Source organism: Nicotiana tabacum, chromosome 5 (genome assembly GCF_000715075.1).
Source record: "Nicotiana tabacum cultivar K326 chromosome 5, ASM71507v2, whole genome shotgun sequence".
NCBI lineage: Eukaryota > Viridiplantae > Streptophyta > Magnoliopsida > Solanales > Solanaceae > Nicotiana > Nicotiana tabacum.
In genome coordinates, this window is record NC_134084.1 from 141,251,280 (window position 1) to 141,271,886 (window position 20,607).

General features: G+C 37.1%; 1 pseudogene; it reads right to left on the reverse strand.

The window, feature by feature from the left end:
• Positions 1-19,111: 19,111 nt before the first annotated feature.
• LOC107761196 (putative membrane-associated kinase regulator 4) lies at positions 19,112-20,268 on the reverse strand (annotated as a pseudogene).
• Between the last annotated feature and the right edge of the window lie 339 nt (positions 20,269-20,607).

The following is a 20,607-nucleotide window of genomic DNA, read 5'->3' on the forward strand; positions in this document are numbered from 1 at the left end:
GAAGAAGGACGCCGCTACCAAATGGACTGATGACTACCAAAAGGTCTTCGACAGAATCAAGGAGTACCTATCAACACCACCAGTCTTAGTCCCACCCGAGCCAGGAAGACCCCTACTACTCTACCTTGCGGTGTTAGATGGAGATTTCGGCTGCGTTCTGGGGCAGCATGATAAAACGGGGAGGAAAGAGCAAGCCATTTATTTCCACAGTAAGAAGTTCACCCTGTACGAGGCTCGGTACTCTCTAGTGGAATGCACCTATTGTGCTTTGACTTGGGTAGCTCAAAAGCTAAGACATTACTTATGTGCCTATACTACATATCTCATATCAAGGATGGATCCTTTGAAGTATATCTTTCAGAAGCCCATGCCTACCGGCAAGCTGGTCAAGTGGCAAATTCTGTTGAGTGAGTTTGACATTGTCTACGTAACTCAGAAAGCGGTCAAGGGACAGGCACTAATAGACCACCTTGCTGAAAACCCCATGGATGGAGAATACGAACCCCTAAAAACGTATTTTCCTGATGAAGAAGTATCATTCATAGGAGAAGACATTGCAGAGTCCTATGAAGGTTGGAGAATGTTCTTCGATGGAGCAACAAACATCAAAGGAGTTGTCATAGGAGTATTCCTAGTATCAGAAATCGGTCAGCATTATCTTGTGTCTACCAAACTCAGGTTCCCGTGCACCAACAATATGGCCGAGTATGAAGCCTGCATCTTAGGACTCAAAATGGCCATTGACATGAACGTTCAAGAGTTGCTAGTAATTGGAGATTCAGACCTACTTATACATCAGGTGCGAGAAGAATGGGCAACCAAGAACTCCAAGATACTCCCGTATCTGCATCATGTGCAGGAATTGAGAAAGAGGTTCACGAAGACGGAATTCCAACATGTTTCCAGGGTCCAAAATGAGTTCATCGATGCATTGGCTACCCTATCATCTATGATACAGCATCCAGACAAGAATTTCATTGATCCCATTCCAGTGAGGATCCATGATCAGCCAGCTTACTGTGCCCATGTTGAACAGGAAGCAGACGGAAAGCTTTGGTTTCATGATATCAAGGAATATTTGGCAAAAGGAGAGTACCCAGAGCTTGCAAATCCTACTTAGAAATGCACACTTCGGAGATGTCCAACAACTTCTTTAACAGAGGAGGAATCCTGTATAGGAGGACTCCTGATTTGGGATTATTAAGATGTGTTGATGCAAAGGAAGCATCCAAGCTACTAGAGGAAATTCATGCTGGGACCTGCGGTCCATATTTGAACGGTTTTGTCTTAGCAAAGAAGATACTCCGGGCTGGTTACTTTTGGATGACTATGGAAATGGACTGCATCCAATATGTCCGGAAATGCCACCGCTATCAGATACTTTCAGACATGATAAAGGTACCTCCGAGCGAGCTCAACACAACAAGCTCACCATGGCTGTTCGCCGCCTGGGGAATGGACGTTATTGGATCAATCGAGCATGCCGCTTCCAACGGGCATAGGTTTATCTTAGTAGCCATCGACTATTTCACCAAATGGGTCGAAGTAGCATTTTATAGAGTAATAACTAAGAAAGTCGTGGCAGACTTTGTCCGCACCCGCATTGTTTATCGATTCGGAATTCCAGAGTCAACCATTACCGATAATGGCTCCAACCTCAACAACGACTTGATGAAAGCTATGTGTGAGACTTTCAAGATCAGAAACAAGAATTCCACAGCCTACATGCCTCAGATAAATGGAGTCGTAGAAGCCGCCAACAAGAATATCAAGAAGATATTCAGGAAAATGATAGAAAAGCATAAGTAGTGGAACGAGAAGTTATCATTTGCTCTATTGGGGTATCACACCACAGTCTGCACATCAACCGGGGCAACCCTCTATATGCTGGTTTATGGTACAGAGGCGGTCATTCCCGCTGAAGTAGAAATTCCTTCCCTAAGGATCATACAAGAAGCTGAGTTCAACGACGCGGAGTGGGTAAAAAGTAATTATGAGCAACTAGCCATTATATACGGAAAGAGAATGAATGCAGTTTGCCATGGTCAAATCTATCAGAACAGAATGTCCAGAGCCTTCAACAAAAGAGTCAAGCCAAGACAATTCACCAGGGTAGCTGGTGTTAAAGAAAATTTTTCTGCATCAAGATGAAGCCAAAGGGAAATTCTCTCCCAAAGCCGATCAATTCAGATGCACTCAAGAGTTACTATGTGTAATCTTTATGCTTTCCTTATATAATGTAAATTGAACTATGTCTGACCTGATTCTTGTTTAAGAGGGGATATGTAGGCAGACCAATGAGTTCGGTCACAATTCAATAAAAAACTTATCCCCCCTCCCCGCAATTGGAAATTGGGGCAGAATTTTGAGGAGGACCCTCAAAATTCCAAAGTAACTTCAGCTGATCGTCGCACGAGCAACATTCAAAAGTGTCAACAAATCAAACTGGGGCAGAATTTTGAGGAGGACCCTCAAAATTCCATGGCAGGAGAGGTTGCAATGTCCTAAACTGTGTCACAGTCGTCGGTTCATCTAAAAGCTATTTTTAATTTATGTCATACTTTTACAAAATCATGCATGTTTACTATTGAAACTGCTTTGTGTAGCAACGCTACCCCAATGATACAAATGGTATCACCGGACCAAAGCCGAACAAGTCAAGCAAAGCCAGCGAGGACACGAACAAACTTTCCCCTTACAAAACTCACGTTTTTTCTTTGGATGCAGCCACCAAAATTGCGAAATAATTAAACATACTATAAGCCCATGGGACAAACATTGTTCAAAATACGACTCTTCGAACCGTTTCACTTGCAAACATTTGCTATCAGCATACACCAGTGATGTCCCATATGTCACAATGCTCCCAGTAATCACAACACCGTAACCTGCTATCAGCTAAGAAAACTCTACTGCCATTGGTTATTTTATTTCTCACATAAGGCTACTATTCTACTTTCTGAGACTAGATGTTGTCTCCACCTGCATCAGCATTCTTACATAAGGCTACCATTCTGCCTTCCGAGACTAAACATTGTCTCCATCTGCATCTGCATTCTTGCATAGGGCTACCATTCTGCCTTCCGATCTGCATAAGGCTACCATTCTGCCTTCCGATACTAAACCCTGTCTCCATCTACATTCACATCACATGAGGCTACCATTCTACCTTCCGAGGTTAAGATCTACCTCCATCTGCATTCGCTTCTTTGCATAAGGCTATCATTCTGCCTTCCGAGGCTAAGCTCTGCCTCCAATTTGTTTCAAAACTAAGCACCATCTCAAGTAATATTTATTTTGCTTTTCTTACGGGCTAAGCTCTGCCCTTCAATTCGTAAGACTAAGCTATGTCTTGTCCGCATCATACTACTGCATCCTTCATGAGCTGAAATATCGCCAAGTCATCCGAAGGCATCATCATTCGGAGGCACCATTTCATAGCCCGAGAACACCATATCATGGCATGAGGATCCCTTTCAATCTTTTGCATATCATTATTCAAAGGCGTCATCGTTCGGAGGCACCATCCTCACAGCCCGAGAATATCATTTCATGTCCTGTGAATCACTTAACCTACGCTTCATGGCCCAGGACATCATGGTCTAAGGATATCATCCGCATCGTCCAAAGACAACATTTATGGTCCAATGGGAATTTGCATCATGTTTAAATTTATGCACAATATATGCTTGTATTGCTTATTTGCAGGTAAGACGAAAAGCAGCGGCCAACTCGGCAGGAGCGGTTCTGCTCGAGTTCCCTCAATCCATATCAAACCTTAATCATTCCCGTAAACTTATCACTCACTCAACTCTAGATATTGCGTATGTTCTTAAAAATCTCCATCGGCATACTCTGTCAACAGATCCTGAACTACATATGGCCTGATTCCTGTAAAACCATGGATATGTAGGCAGCTCAAAAGCCAAGGTGTGACCTAAATCATCTTCAAACCATTTCACTCAGTCAAAATTGGCCATCATATCTTTACCCGACAACTCTTTCATCCTTCCCGAGTAAAGAGGGGCAGCTGTTGATACCCAATTTTTCCTTATATATTTTTCATATGCAAAATAACTTCAAATTGCATATATAAGCATGTCCAAATGTTTTATTATTATTTTCATAATTTTTAAAGGTTTAAATCGATTTATTTCCCCCCTTTTTATCCATAAAATCTCAATAATTATTTCCAAAATTTATTATCTAGATAATTCATCTATTTTATTTTTATATTTATGCCAAAATATGGCTAAAATATTTTTTTTATATATTTTTACAATTTCATTTAGTATTTTTAAAGCTAAATTGCACATAATTGCAATATTAGCCATTTTAAGGTTTAATTGTGTCTATATTCATAAAATTGAGTCTTGTATTTTTAAATTTTTATTTATGTGTTATAAATAATTTTTGTATTTCAATTTTTTTCCAGAAGTTATTTACTATTTTTATAAATTAAAAAGGGGAAGAAGTGGCTATTTAAATTTTAGCCCAAATTGGCTTTCAAATCTAACCCCAACAAAACCAATTACCCATCCCAATTTTAATTTTAACCCAACCCTAACCCTTTTAAAACCAACTCAAACTCGGATCCCCACCTACCCTTTTTAATCTAGGTCGTTGATTATTCAGATAAACGGCCACTGTTTCACCTACCTAAAATAAACCCAAACGACCCTAAACCTAAATCATTTCCACCAACCTGCCGCCCTTGAATCCCTTTCCTCTCCAATTCTCTCTGCAACCTCACCTAAACCCTAGCCGCCGCCACCCAAATCCACCCTAATCCCTTTCAATCCCTACCCAATCCACGGACTCCCATGGTTGTTTGAGATGTGTACTCGTCTCTTATGTCTCCTTGTGGCCTGTTTTCGTGGTTCCATGAAAAGATCTCAAAGAGATCTAATCCAGATCCTGCTTGATTTCTGTTTATGGCCTTTTCCCGGCCACCCATGGCCGATCGAGTCAGATCCATGGCTTTTCCGGTTAGATCGGTAATTTTTCAAGGACTTTCTCACTTTTTATGGGTTCTCTGAAACCCTAGCTTTAAGAGCTTTCTGATTTTTCGTTCAGATCTGTCTTAGATCTATGCATGTTATGAACTTCTTGGTGTTTTCTCAAAGGTTCTTGGTTTCTTTCAAAGTGACTCTTCATTTTCAAATTAGGGTTTCTTAAACTCTTTTTTAAAAAAAATCTCTTCTCTGATTTACGGTGTTGTTTTACTATGTTTAAACGATTTGATAATGCTTTTCTTCTATCTGGTTCATCATGTTAAAACCCTAGGAGTTTCTGGTTTTATCCGAGTTCTGAAACTATCTTTGTTTGTTTTGTATGTATACTTGTTTCGATTAAGTTCTTTGTGTTTAAATCCTCTTCTTTGTTGACTGATTCAGAGTTCTTACCAATTTTAACTCGACAATTGTTAAAACCTTAATTTCTTAAAAGGTTTTCCTCACTTATTACTATGAGTACTTTACTTGTTTCTGACTTTCTTTACCTGTTAGACTGGTTTCTTCACTTTGGTTCTACGTGTGATCCATGACTGCTTGACCTTGCTGATTACCATGCTTTCATGTCACTCCTGTATGTTTATGTTCATCTAGTTCGTTCCTTTTTGTCAATATGATTGACCCTGCATGTCTAATACGTCTGTTCATTCCTTTCTATTTATATGATGAAGTGCAGAATCGTGACTATTTCTTGATTGATCTTGATTTCCTCAAGTTACGATTGATTGCAAATATTTTCTCATAAATCCCTGGTTTCACTCGTTTGTTTAAGTGATTGATTCCTTTCTTTATTTGCTGTGATATTTCACCCTGCTGAATCCTTTCCCCAATTAAGTATATTTTTGTACTTAGACTCAATTATTTACTCTATACTTTTAATATCCCCTATATGGTCAGAAATCAATCTTTCTCAAATTGGTTTTCTTTCCTTAATTATTTCTGTCAGTATCCGTTTGAACAATAATTTCTTTATTAAAGGAAAGTACTTGTATCAGTTGATTCTGATTTTGATTATTTTCATGTTTGTGTTAAAACTTTACTTGTTACCTTATTTGTCACTCGTTTTCAAAGCTATAAATACCCTACCCTCTCTTCTCTAAACACGGATAACTGAGTTCAGAAACACAAACTCACACACTCAAAACTCTCTCTCTCTCTTTACTACTACTTGTGCTACTGCTTTGTTTAGCTGGCTGAAAGCCAAGGCTAGATTGTGGAATCCTACTTGCTTTACCTTTCTGCACCTTGCTTTCTCTACTGGTATGTTCGAGTTAATTTTAAAGCATCAACAACAACATGCTTCTTTAATTGTTTCAGTTTCTCTCATTTTTGTCTACTTTTGCTTGTGGTTCTGTAGTCAAGTTACATTACCAGCATGCTATAATGTTTCTGCTTCCCTTTTAGATTAATGCACTCCCCTATATGTGTTTCAAGGCATACTCCGTCAGTCACTTATTATGTACTTGCTATCTTATGAATCCCAAACCCCTATTCCCTCTATGTGTTTGTGTTCTTTTGGCTGGTTTGTGATCATGCCAGTATCAGCTATTGATGTGCATGTCTAAACCAGACCCCTGTTGGGGTCATGTGCTTATAGACAAATGTCTCCCCAAAATCCTTTGACCCCCTTTTTATGACTACTGATTCTGTGTGTAATCCCATCTTGGGAGTTTGAGTTTTGTTTACTACTGCAACTTCTTTCAATCACCTCTGTTACTGATTACTTTCAAAATGGACTTGCCACTCCAGTTTTTAAACAAACTCTTTTTCAAACTATGTCAAGCACTCTCACCTACTCCTAGAATTTAGGTTCTGCCCTTTTTGTGTGAGCCTTGCCTTGGGACCCTTGAGCTTCCTCTAAACTTGGACACATAAGAGCTGGCCCTTCCACACTGCACTCATTCTGTTTGGTTATGCAAATTTGGGTGTGAGCACTGCCCGGGATCCCCTGAGGTCCTTAGGGAACTCTGACACACCCAGATATGAGAAAGGATTTGGAATAATATTGGCATCGAGGGGGTTCATTACATAACTCAGAGAGGAAGTCAAGATTAGGCTTCCTGTGGTTGTAATTTCTCATTTTGCACTTCTTTTGTAATTCAATCATTTGGTCTATAATAAATTGTAAACAAGTATGGGGTTGGATAGTGAAAGGGGAATGGGAAAATATGCATGCTTTAGCTATCGAAAGGGTAGAAAGCATGTTACTAGGTTTACATTCCTACTTGCGCAATAGAAACCATGCCTAGGACTCATTTCATGCATTAGAGATAATGCTCCTTAGGATTTACACTTACTGTTTTCAGCATGTTCATTTCACTATCATATCACTTAGAAATTCCTGTGTTAAATGTGTTAATAACCAGTATTTTCTGCGATCATGCTACTACTGCCATGCACACTTAGAGATCCTGTTTTAGGCTAAACAACACTAATCAACATATCATCTCTGCATATTCTGGTGATCATGTCTAAACGTTGTAATGTTAGTGCATATAGAAATCCTGCTTAGGATTCTGCATATACATCACTCTGCATCTCTGCACATTAGATTCCATGTCTTTAGGATTTCATTTATATTCGCTTGAGCATACTTAGGCTAATTATGAGAGCATAAAAGGAATAAAACAACTCTACTTAGTCTTTATAACCAACTAGCAATTCTATGTGTTGAACACCTAGAACACCATGTCTTAAATAATAATAAGCTCCAAACTGTCTTAGCTATTCTGAATAACTACTGAGTACTGCTTCTATCTAGGCAAGCCTTAGGTAATTACTTAAACCAAAACTGGAACTGCCCTCATCTAAATATCAACCGCTACAACCAGCAAGTAGGCCTGATTCAGACTTTTTTACTGAGTTATATAATGAATCTGGTTCTGACTTAAACACCCTACTTAGGATTTAAAATTCAGACCTTAATTGTGTATGAGTCGTGCTGTCTATATGCACTACTTGCGGAGGTATAACTGAGCCTTCTATTTGCTTATATGTTTCTTTTTAAATGCAGTCCTACTTGTTTTGTATGTCACCTTAGTATTTTACCTTTAAACCTAAGAGTCAACCTAGAACCTCCTTCTTATAGGAATAGGAGTCCTAAATTCCTCTGGGATTGATAGGAACAGGACGGGTAACAACATGCAATAGAGGTCGAGACCAGCCCTCGCTTTAATTACCTTAACCGGGCGAAAAAGGGTAAATATAGATATGATGACCAATGCACTAATACCACATGTATCCAGTCTTCTGAGGAGTGTCATACCGGGTATCGCATTGACGTGATCCATATTACAAATAAACCTAGGACACCTCTATATTTTTATAAGTATGCGTAGACTATAACTCTTTTCAAAACCTTGCTTTATGATTTTCTTCAAGAACTTGTGTATTTAAACTCAAGAATCCCTATTACTTGAGCCTTATTTGTTTATTTTCTAATTGCACAAATTCAAAAAAACTATCTGGCCAGGAACCACGCTAGTGGATCCTGAGGGGTGCCTAACCCCTTCCCCTTAGGATAATTTCAAGCCCTTACCCTATTTCTGGTTGTTAAACATAGTTGTAGTTGAACCTTATAGGTGCCCTAATGCACCTTAAAATCGTTAAATGGTGACTCTTCAAATACCTAATTCCCAAAAGGGATACGAGTCATCGCACCCCATGAATGTCGAAACCCTAAAATCCTCTACAATGGAAGGGGATAAAGGGGCGCGATACGGTCAACATTTTATGTAAACTTACCCAAATTCGTATTTTGACAGTTCGGGTGGGTCCGTATCATGATTTGGGACTTGGGCATGTGCCCGAAATTGAATTCGGAAGTCCCTAGTCCGAGATATTAGACTTTGTCAAAATTTGAAAGTTAAAGGCTTAATGAAATGAAAATGTTTGACCAAAGTTTGACTTTTTAGACATCCGTTCCGTATTTTGGTTCTGGAACCTGGTATAGGTCCAATACCATATTTATGACTTATCTGTAAAATTTGGTGAGAAACAGAGTTAGTTTGACATGATTCGGACGTCCGGTTGTGAAAATAAAATTTTTAAAGCTTTCTTAAAAATTTCATTTGATTTGGTGCTAAATTCATAGTTCTAGGTGTTATTTTGCCAATTTGATCATGCGACCAACTTTGTATGATGTTTTTAGACTTGTGTGCACTTTTGGTATAGAGCCCCAGGGGCTCGGGTAAGTTTCGGATAGGCCACAGAGTGAAATTGGACTTAGAACATCTACTGGTATTTGCAATTTCTGGGAACTTGCCTCTTATCTCGCATTTGCAAACATATCAGTCTCGCATTTGCGAGCTACTCATCGCATATGCGAAGAGTAGCCGGGCCACACAGTTTCCACATTTGGGAAACAAACTTCGCATTTGCAAAGTGAGTTTAGGAAAGACAGTAATCGCAAATACGATCATAGGGTCGCAATCGCGGAGAGTCATGTTCGCATTTGCGAACTAACCTTCGCATTTGCGAAGGCAACAGAAGTGTGAAGGGCTTCGCATTTTCGATGGTTCCTTCGCATTTGCGGGCTTCGCATTTGCGAAGCCCAGGTCGCAAATGCGACATGTGCAGCTGGGTAAATATGACTTAGACGGGATTTTTTGTTCATTCTTCAAATTTTCAAAACTTAAAACCTTATAGGCGATTTTTCCAAGACTTCTTCCCCAAATCATTGGTAAGTAATTCTAAACTAGTTTCTTTCAATTTTTCACTATTTTCTCTTAGATTTCAACCTAAAATCTAAAGTTTCATGATGGAATTGGGGGTTTTTGGGTAGAAATTAGGGATTTGGTAAATTGGGGATTTAGACCTCAAATTGAGGTCAGATTCCAAAATAAATTACATAACCGGACTCGAGGATGAATGGGTAATCGGGTTTTGGTCCGAATTTCGGGGCGGGCCCGTGTGTTGACTTTTGTTGACTTTTTCAATAATGACCTAAATTGAATTCTTTTCAATCCCTAAGGCTTAATTTGAATCGTTTGATTGGTAAATTGCTAGATGCTATTGATTCGAAGGCATGTTTGAAAGGCAGAGCGATGGTTGAGCTTTGAGGATGGTCTTTGGAGCGAGGTAAGTGTCGTGGTTAACCTTGACTTAAGGGATTAGGATTTATTTTTCTATTTGCTACATGTTTAGATGTTGGGTGCAACGTATAGGTGAGGTGACGAGTACCTATGCATTGTTGTCGGGTAAAGCATGCGGGTGGGACTTGATTTCTTGTAATTATTGATTTCCTTTGATCATGTTATCCATGTTTACACTAGTATAATCAAGTTGATCGTTCGTATCATGTTTACGGATCTTTTGGTGATAATTAATTATTGATTTCAAAGTTGAGGTTGGTATTGTGGAACCAAATATTGAAGTAAGACTTGTTCTTGTTATTTCTATCTCCCTGTTGTCTTTTGTTCATTATTTTATGGTAAGGGAGAGTGTTAATACATGAAGGGTGATGTTGTGCCATGTCATATGAAAGTAAAATGATGAAGGATAATGTCGTGCCATATTGTGAGTGTTAATGCACGAAGAGTGATACTGTGCCATGTTATGAGGGTTCATGCACGAAGAGTGATGTCGTGCCATTTCTATAGATTATATGGTGAGGTTGAGAGTAAAAGCATGAAGGGTTGGTTGTACTGATACTACACCGTACTTATGTGCTTTTGGTATTGGTATCAGCTGATCGAGAGGTGTAGCAGCTCTAACTCGTCCATCGAAGACTCAAGGTAGATCTGTCGGCGTTCGCAGATCTTGAGTCCACGTATATATTTTCTGTTATTACTGTTTCTTTCACTCAAACAGTTGTATTCCTTTCAGACTTTTATTTGTAGTAAATCCTAGAAGTTCGTGAATTGTGAATCCCGATCCGAGTGGTAGTAAATATTGAAGTTTTTATAATATTCTGTAAACTCTGTTTTAGCTTCTGTTTAGCTTAATTAATTATGTTATTAAAAGTGTACTGAAGTTTATTTGAAAATTCTTTAACGTTGGCTTGCCTAGCAAGTGAAATGTTAGGCATCATCACAGTCTCGAAGATGAGAATTCTGGGTCGTGACACGTTTGTGAAACCTTCGCATTTGCGAAGGCAGCAGAGGTAAGGACATAGCATTTGCGATGGTCCCCTCGCATTTGCGAAGCTCAGGTCGCAAATGCGACATCTGCAGTTGTGTAAAAGTGACTTAGACGGGAGTTTTCTCCCATTCTTTAAATTTTCAAAACCTAAAACACAAGAGGCGATTTTCCAAAGATCTTTTCTTCCCCAAATCATAGGTAAGCGATTCTAAACTAGTTTCTTTTAATCTTTCACTTCATTTTACAAGATTTCAACCTAGAATCTAAGGTTTCATGGTGGAATTGGGGATTTTTGGGTAGAAACTAGAAATTTCAAAAATTGGGGATTTAGACCTCAAATTGAGGTTGGATTCCAAAACCAATTATATATCCGGACTCAGAGGTGAATGGGTAATCGAGTTTTGATCCGACTTTCGGGTTTGGACCAAGCGGGGCTGGGTGTTGACTTTTTGTTGACTTTTTCAATAATGACTTAAATTGAATCTTTTGCAATCGTGAGTGATTTCTAAGGCTTATTTTGAATCATTTGGTTGGTAATTGCTAGATATTATTGGTTCGGAGGCTAGTTTGAAAGGCAAAGTCATGGTTGAGGTTTGAGTGGTCTTTGGAGCGAGGTAAGTGTTGTGTTTAACCTTGACTTGAGGGAATTAGGAACCCTCAAACTATTTGCTATGTGATTCTCATGTGAGGGGCATATATGCGAGGAGACGAGTGCTTATACGCAGCCAAATTATCTGTTTTCCCCGATTTATCGCGTTTCCTTAATTGTTTCCCTGCCTGTCTTAACTGTTATATGCTCTACATGCTTTCCATAGTTAACTGCTACCTGTTAATCAATATCTTCTCCTGTTAATAATGTTAGCTATTTTCATAATTTCACAAATCCCTGCTATTTTCTTAACTTGACTTGTTTTCACCTTATAATTGTAAATTGCTGGATTGGTCTCGCTGTGTAGTACTATTTGTGTAGATTCTATATTGAACAAGGTTTCCCTTTTGGTTTAGTTTGGTATTTATTGATCGTAAAAGCTTTGTAGTTTCCACTGTTGATTTGACTGCGATTGAGTGTTTGGTACTGATATGGTGGGATCGGGTTGCACGCCGTAACATGTGTAATAAGGGTAGATTGATATGGTGGAATAAGGGTGAATATGTTTATACAGTGGGATCGGGTTGCACGCCGCAATATGTGAAATAAGGGTGGATTGATATGGTGAAATAAGAGTGAATTATGATATTGTTACTGATATATGATGGGATCGGGTTGCACGCCGCAACAAATCTATATTATTTGCGGTTATTTATATTGTCACGGTGGAATAAGGGAGGATTATGTGTTGTCTAGTGGGATCGGGTTGCGCGCTGCAACAACCTTTAGGCTTTCATTTTTTTGAGTTGCGTTGTTTCTGGTATTTTATTTGAACTGGTAAAGATTGGTAATTCTGGATGACACTGATTTATTTTTGAGGCTGTGTTTATCATTTTCTGTTGGTTGTTTAATTATATACAATATTTTTATTATTATGTCATTATTATATATTGCATACAAGTTATAGTATAAGTGACCCGCCTTAGCCTCGTCACTACTTCGTTGAGGTTAGACTCGACACTTACCAGTACATGGGGTCGGTTTGTACTGATACTGAACTCTACACACTGTGCAGATTTTGGAGTCAGTCCCGGCAGCGGCTACTAGAGATCTCGGATCGGACAGCTTACAGAGACTTGAGGTACAGCTGCTCAGCGCTCGCAACACCTAAAGTCCCCTTCTTATTCTTATTTAGCCGTGTATCTTCTTTTCGGACAGCTTTATGTTATTTCAGACCTTTATATGTATTATTCTAGCAGCTCGTGCACTTGTGACACCAGATTCAGGGATTGTAATAGACGTTTGGCATTTTTAGCTTCCGCATTAATATTTCAGTTATTCCAGTTATCTCTCGTTATTTAATTCAACCGTTAAAAATGGATAATATGTTCTAATGTTGGCTTGCCTAGCAAGTGAAATGTTAGGTGTCATCACAATCTCCATGGTGAGAATTTCGGGTCGTGACATAATAATTTCCTTCAAATCATAATTTAGGGGGATAATATAATCTTCACAAAAATAAAGTGTGTAATTGTTAATCCGAGGTTATTTATGTCTTTTCCAATGAAAAACTCGAATGTGCCCCATGCAACTGGTGAAATAGTTATTTCTAGTTATGCATGCCTAACTTTAATTTTATAATATGGGGAACATATACCCTCTGCTCCAGTGTGGAAATGTTTTCCTATTTTAGGTGTAGGCCAAAAGCAATGAGCCAAGAACAGTCATATTCTTAGGCCACTATGACTTATTTATATGTCTAAATAGCAAACTATTTAGCTACATTGATACATGTGGCTATTTTGTGAAGACCTTTTTGTTGAAAATGACATATTTATATATTTATTTTAGTTTCAAATTAGATAAGATATTTTCCTTTTTAGTTTAGTCTGTACCAAAATAAATGATATATTTTTAAATTTGAAAATAATTCAACTTTAATTTTTTTATTTTACTCATTTTTACCCTTAGTGAGAAACTTTTATAACCACAAAAATATTATGGCCCCATAAAGCTTTTACCCCTTAAGCTTTTAATACTATAAATATTAAAAGTTTTTTTTGTCTCTCTTAACCGAGTTAAACTAACTTATCTAAATTGAAACATAGGGAGTACTATAGTTGGGTACATAACCAATTAGTGACTTTTGTAAGGTTGAATATATATATATATATATTTAAGTTAAAGAAACTTACAGTAAAATATTTAAATTCTTCGGTTGAAACCGGAGGATGTTGTGGGATAAATAAGATACGTTCATTTTTAATTAAAGGTCCCTAGTTGGAACTATATGAATAGAGAAGGGGCACCAATACATGATTAAATTAGTGTGGCTAGTGGACTCGGCCAGGCATAGGATAGAGAGTACGTTCATCTTTTTTCTTATAGGGAAGGCTTTACGTTTATATAAATTAGCGAATTTGAATTTGAATTAATGGGGCTAGTGAACTCAGCAAAGCACTAACATATGATTTTAACAAAGATCTTGAGTTGCTTCTCTCTGATATTCCTTATTTTAGACCAGTCAAAACATGAGGAGTAGATGATTTCCCAAAATGTTGATTTGTCAATATCAACAAATAGGAATACATACACCTGATTATGTAAGTTATTTGTCCTAACATGGAAGTGCTATATATCTAAGCCCCTTTTTCTTAGTCTACAAAATTTTGGGTCCACCAATAAGGGTGTTTTAAGGATATTATTAATTAACCATAATATTTTCTATGTAAGTACATTTGCAATGTACAATAAAATATACGCTCAATAGTATTTCTACTGTAACAATCATCATCGACCAATGATTCCAGCCGCGGATCATTTCAGATTTCGCTTTCGCTTTACAAAAAACAAGTAAGTTCTCATTTTACGATTCATGCGCTATCTAATGTATTTAGATTATCACTTTCCTTCACTTAGTTATACGAAAGGCATGCATGCTATGGCCAATTGATTTATACACTACATATCTTTTCAATTATTATTTTTATCTGATTTAGTGCTTGTTTTCTCTTCTTTCTTTGTCATCGCTCTCTCCAATAATTCAAAATTTTAATGAATATACTCAAAACTACTATTGCTTGGGGATGCCTTTAAGTAGGAATATAACTACATTAAACATGAGAGTTATATATTTTCTTCTCATCTTAGTTATAATAAGCCGTTGAATTGAGTTTCTGTATAGCTAAATGTAGTGACGAAGTAAAAAAATTTCTCAAGGATGTTCAAACTTAAAAGAAGTAAAAAAAATCTGTGACAAAGGATATTCAATATATTTTATATACCTCGAAAATCTAATATTTTATTTATATACAGTGTAATTTTTCGATAGAGGATGATCAATTGACCACCCTTATCGGAGTATAGCTTCGACCGTGTGCATGCCTAGCTAATAACTTTTACTTAATAGGGACATACTTTCTGATCCAGATTCCAGTGTGGATTTAATTTCCTCTTTTAGGTGTAGGCCAACAATAATATATATGTTCCCTGAACAGTGATCATGTTTCTAGCCCCCTATGACTTAATTAGGAGAACTTTTGTATTTACGCATATTTCTCAACAGCTAACTGTTTAACTACATTATATTGATACATGTCTGGCAATTTCTAGGGACTTCTTGATAAAAATGATATATTTGGCCGTGGAGTAGTAAACACTCTTTCATCCTTCATCAGATGTCTTGAATTTGAGTTCTGTATATGGAGCCGTCTTTATTAAAGAGCGTTTTACCCCCTAATATTGAACTTTCCCGCGCAAATCTAATTTTGTCATAATCTAATACAAGTACCGGATACCAAAAAATATATTTATGAGTACTATAGTTGGATACATAAACCAACTCAGTGACTTTTGTACGTTGAATATACAAAGTTCTCGTAATTGATAGGTACGTACACGTCAACTTTAGATACTCCTTTTTTTCAACTTCAACGAGATATTGTCTAAACGCCTAAAAATATCTTCAGTTGCTTCTGTACATGTGATATATCTAATTCTAGACCTGTCAAAAAATCGCATATGATTTTCAAAATGATGAGTTGTCAATATCATCAAATAAAATTACATGCATTTTTATTGTGAGTTTGTCCTGACATGGAAGTACTGCGTCGGAGTCCCTTTTTCTGAGTCCTAAAAAAGGGATTAAGAAAAAATTCTTGGGCCCCACCCGTCACACAAAAAGCGATGAGCGTAGGTCCCGCATACATCACACGCCTTGGATTCTTTTTTTCGGGGCCAAAAATTCGATTTGGATCTATTTCAAAAAACTTAAATCGAGGTATTTCGATTTTGTTTATGTCGAAACTCGTAGAGCATATGCATATTTGTTTTGTTGAATGTGTTTCCACGTTGATTTGTGTTATGTTTGCGTTTAAATTTGTATGTTATTTTTACCCGAATTGAATTATTAGCCTTGGGACAAAAAATAGTTAAAACATGATAAATAATTTTTATTGTTAATGCTATGTTTTTATTTGCTTGAATAATAAATTATTATTATTTATTTAGTTTGTTGTTCATATGTATGTTATGTTTGTTGTTTTTATACGTAATAGTGGCCTTTTAGCGTAGTAAAATATAGAGTTTTTTAGCGTAGTAAAATATAGAGCCTTATAGCGTAGTAAAATACAGAGTCTTTTAGCGTAGTAAAATATAGAGCCTTTTAGTGTAATAAAATGTAGAACCTTTTAGCGTAGAGTCTCTGTAAGTTTAAGTATGTACTAACTACAAACTCTATCCAATTACACTTTACAAAATTAATTATTTAATTTATAAAAATAAACTTAAAAAACTAACAAATTAATACATGTACTTGGGCAGAGATGAAAAAGACTTATCCCAGTCGCCATAAATAAGTTCAAAGGCACGTTTGCGATCGAGATATGCCTTTCTTTTGGTTATAGTACAACCATACTACCGGTGGACGGCTGTAATACACTCTTTAATCTTGAACTTAATGGATACTTCCAAATATAAAATCAATACTAGAGAAATCAAGTCCACATCCAGGTTGAAGTGATTCTCATTGAATGTGTCCATTTCACATCTGTGGGTGCTAATAAATTTACACACTTTTGACAAACCTGATTTCTTCTTGCTGGCACGCAACATCCAGTGACAACCCGTAAAGTCTCTACGGCATACAGCCTTGTATACCTCCGTAGTTGACTCACTTACTGTCATCTCACGGCACTCTCTTACACTGTAGATTTTTACAGCCCTAATTAGACGAGCTTTATCGGGGAAATACATGCCCTTTGCCAGCACCGCTGGTCTAGACTCATCCCACATCACTGACTGAATTTCGTCATCATCCCTTGTGAGGGCATCCACGTCCGGCATACTTGGCAAATTATCAAGATAGGGAATATTCCGCTCATGAAATGGCACGTGGGACTCGTACACTCTTGGTCTAGCGGGAGGTGGAGGAGCATGCTCCGTCATCAGGGAAGGTTCGGCATCTACTTCCTCCTCGTCATCACCCTCATCAAGGAAGGGTGTGTCATCTCCAGATTCATCCGCATTGCTGTCATAATCACTATCATCTTCTTGACTCTGCGCATCTGCCAAATCACGAGTCAGTACGTCGTCTATGGGCAGCTGTGTGAGGTCAGTAACATCAAGATGCTCGTTTTCACTGCACAAAAAGAACAAAATGATAAGCTACCCAACTCTTTACATATAGCTATATCACTTTACTAACAAGTCTTATTGTCTTGACGTTTCATGATGTATATTTTCTTGTTGGTGATGACTCCCGGATGGACCACCGAGGTCTAATATGCCAAAACTACGCATATTCCAATTTTTTGGCTGCTCATTCACCAGTGGTGACAAATTTAAATCAAGGCAAGCATTTTCATCAGCAAACTGTCTGGCAAAAACTGCTCCAGAATAACCACCTGATGACTGGGGGTTATCCCTACTATGCACGCCCTTATTATTGGGAACGTCTTCAACCTTGATGTATATTTCCAATAATTTTATTACAATAAATTTCCTGCATTCATTCGGAATCCGCAAAAAATCTCTAAGAGTTTCATCATCTTCGATGTTAAACTCAGAATAATAAGCAAACCCCTACGGAGTCACTGACTACGGAAATCTACCGGTTACTTTAAGGTTAACCGAACGTTTCCTCACACTCATTTTTTTACGTAACAACAATACCAATTTATCGTACACCATTGTAAGTGGCAATTTAACATTACACTGTGGAGGTGAGCTATACCTCACAGAGTTATTCTCCAGCACAACCTCACCCCCCAAATAATGAAACCCTTATTTTTGGCTCTTCAGACGTTATAAAAAAATGATTGATAAGAAGAAGAGAGAAGTATGAACGGAAGTTTGAAGGAAAGTTTTGAATGGATTTTCATAAAATTCAAACGCCTTTAAATAAGGCAAGTCCGAGCTTGGGGTGCAAATTTTTTTTATTTAAAACGCAGTATAATACCACGTTTTATGTATTTGAATTATTGTTATGTCAGTTATCCGCAGAACACTTATTGGTGAGCCCAAAAATTAGTGTAAAACGCAGTATAATAATACGTTTCAGTGTAAAACGCAGTATTATAATACGTTTTACACTATATTCTGTGGAAGTTTATTAAGGTGGGCCCAAATTTTATAGGGAAATGCAGTACACTACTGCATTTAAGGAAAACACAGTATTACAATGTGTTTTCCTATAAAAAATTAATTTTTTAATAAAACGCAGTATTATACTGTGTTCTATGTAGAAATGTAACTTTTTTTTAACAGTAAAAACGTATTTTGTGCCAAAAATGACATTATTTCAGTTTTAGACTCCCCTTTTCTTAGTTAGTGAAGGGATATTGCCATTGGCCATTTGATGGAAAATTTTATTCTGTATCTCCTACAACTTACACTAGTTTTATGAGGCAACTTTTTTGTCTCACAGTTTTGTGGACCCAGAAGTGTAAGATTGGGGTCCACAAATTTGTAAGACAAACATGAGCCTTATACAACTAGTGTAAGTTGTATGAGACACAAAATAAAACTTCTCGCCATTTGATATAAACGTACCTTTTCAAAATTTTCCTCTTAATTTAATGCTTGTTTTCTTTTCTTTCCTTTGTCATTGCGCTGTCCAATAATTCTAAGTTAAAATAATCTACTCAAGCTACTGTTGCATGGAGATTTTTGAAGTAGGAAAATGATTACTTTTCTGTTGAGCGAAAGCCCTTCTATACGGGATTTACGGATTACTATGACTGGCTTTTGTCTCTGTTTGATTAGTTGGTCTCACAGTTGGACAAGCTTATACTATATTACGCCAAATACCTGTTACGCCAAAGCTCCCCACCAAAAAAATGGTTCAAAAACTGCAAAGACCATGTCTTTAATTTCTTGACTATGATCAACTGCAATCTTGGGAATCGTCAATGTCCTAAGCCATCTTCACTCAATTTGTTTTGTTGGAATTGTAATAAAGCTCTTAGGACTTTTTACAATAAGCAATAGCAGCCTCAATTGAACCCATCTGTGAAGTGAAACTGTTGCTTCTCTTGAGTAAACTCAAGTCATCATTATTAGAGTTGAAGGAACAATAAGATGATGAGAAAGAAGTAGAACCACCACATGAGGAAGACAAACTTTTTGTTGGAGAATTCCATTTGATTTCTGCTGCAGCTGAAAAGGACCTTGAACTATAATTATTGTTGACATTATTATCCTCATCAGCTCTATTAATGTTCTTTATTGTACTAGCTAGTGTTGGACTTGCACCACATAATATTCCATTATTTTTTAATGGGGTTTTCTTGCAAGAATATTTGCTAAACAAAGACTTGAGAAATTCCCTTGAAGCTTTGATCTTTTGACTCATTAGCTTGAACTTCTTAGACCACAATTTCTTAGGACTATTATTGTTATCATTTATTGAACTAGTGGTGAGTTCGGTACTGAACCACTCATTTGGATTCAGTTCAAAACTCACCCTACAAGAAATATTGCTTGACCTAATTGGACTGTTGTTAGTGCTAGTGATTAAGAAGTTTATGCAAAAGCTTTCTTCTTCATCTTCTTTAAAGGAATATGGTGGAAGTATTTTTTGGTGAAGAGGAAGGAGTTTGCCTTTGAAGAAAACTTCATCAGCAGGAGAAGTTGTGGTTTTTTTGTCATTTATAATGGAAGCCAATTGAAACTCAAATTCTCTATTTTGAGGGGAAGAGATAGTAGAAGGACAAGAAAAGTAAGAGTAATAAGAGTTCACTTCAATGTCTATGTAATCTTCTTCATCTGAAAGAGGAGGATTTGTGGCCATTTTAGTACTCATGAGTTTTTTTTGTGTTGTGCTTATTTGAAAAATGCTTATGGGTAGTTATATAAAGGGAGAGGAAGAGAAGATCATTTGAAGTAAAGATGGTGTCAAGATAGGATCATACATATAAGAAAAATAATTAGAGGAAATGTTAGAATGGGAGCCTTGGTAATAACTTATTGCCATGTGACAAGGATGTCACGTATTCGAGCCATGAAAACAACCTCTTGCAAAAATATAGGGTAAGGATGCGTATAATAGACCTTTCTGGCCCTTCCCCAAACCTCGCATAGCAGGAGTTTAGGGCACCAAACTGCCTTTAATTTGAGGAAATGTTAGGAATTTTCTTGTTTTAAAATTTTTTTTGGTGCTTCTAAATTATGATATAAATTGATGTAAAACTAGCTGTGTACGATCACGTCAACAACATACACCTCTAAATGAGATATGATATGATTTTATGCAATATAATTTACTCGAGTCCTAGTCGAATTTCAATGAGAATAATATAAGAGCGATCAAGAAAGTGAGGAATTATCACCAATTTAATTAATTAACTAAGCAAAACCCTTTATAAAACATGATATGAACTAAAACCTAAGAAAGATAAATCGAATCTAAGAAAGCGAATAAACTGA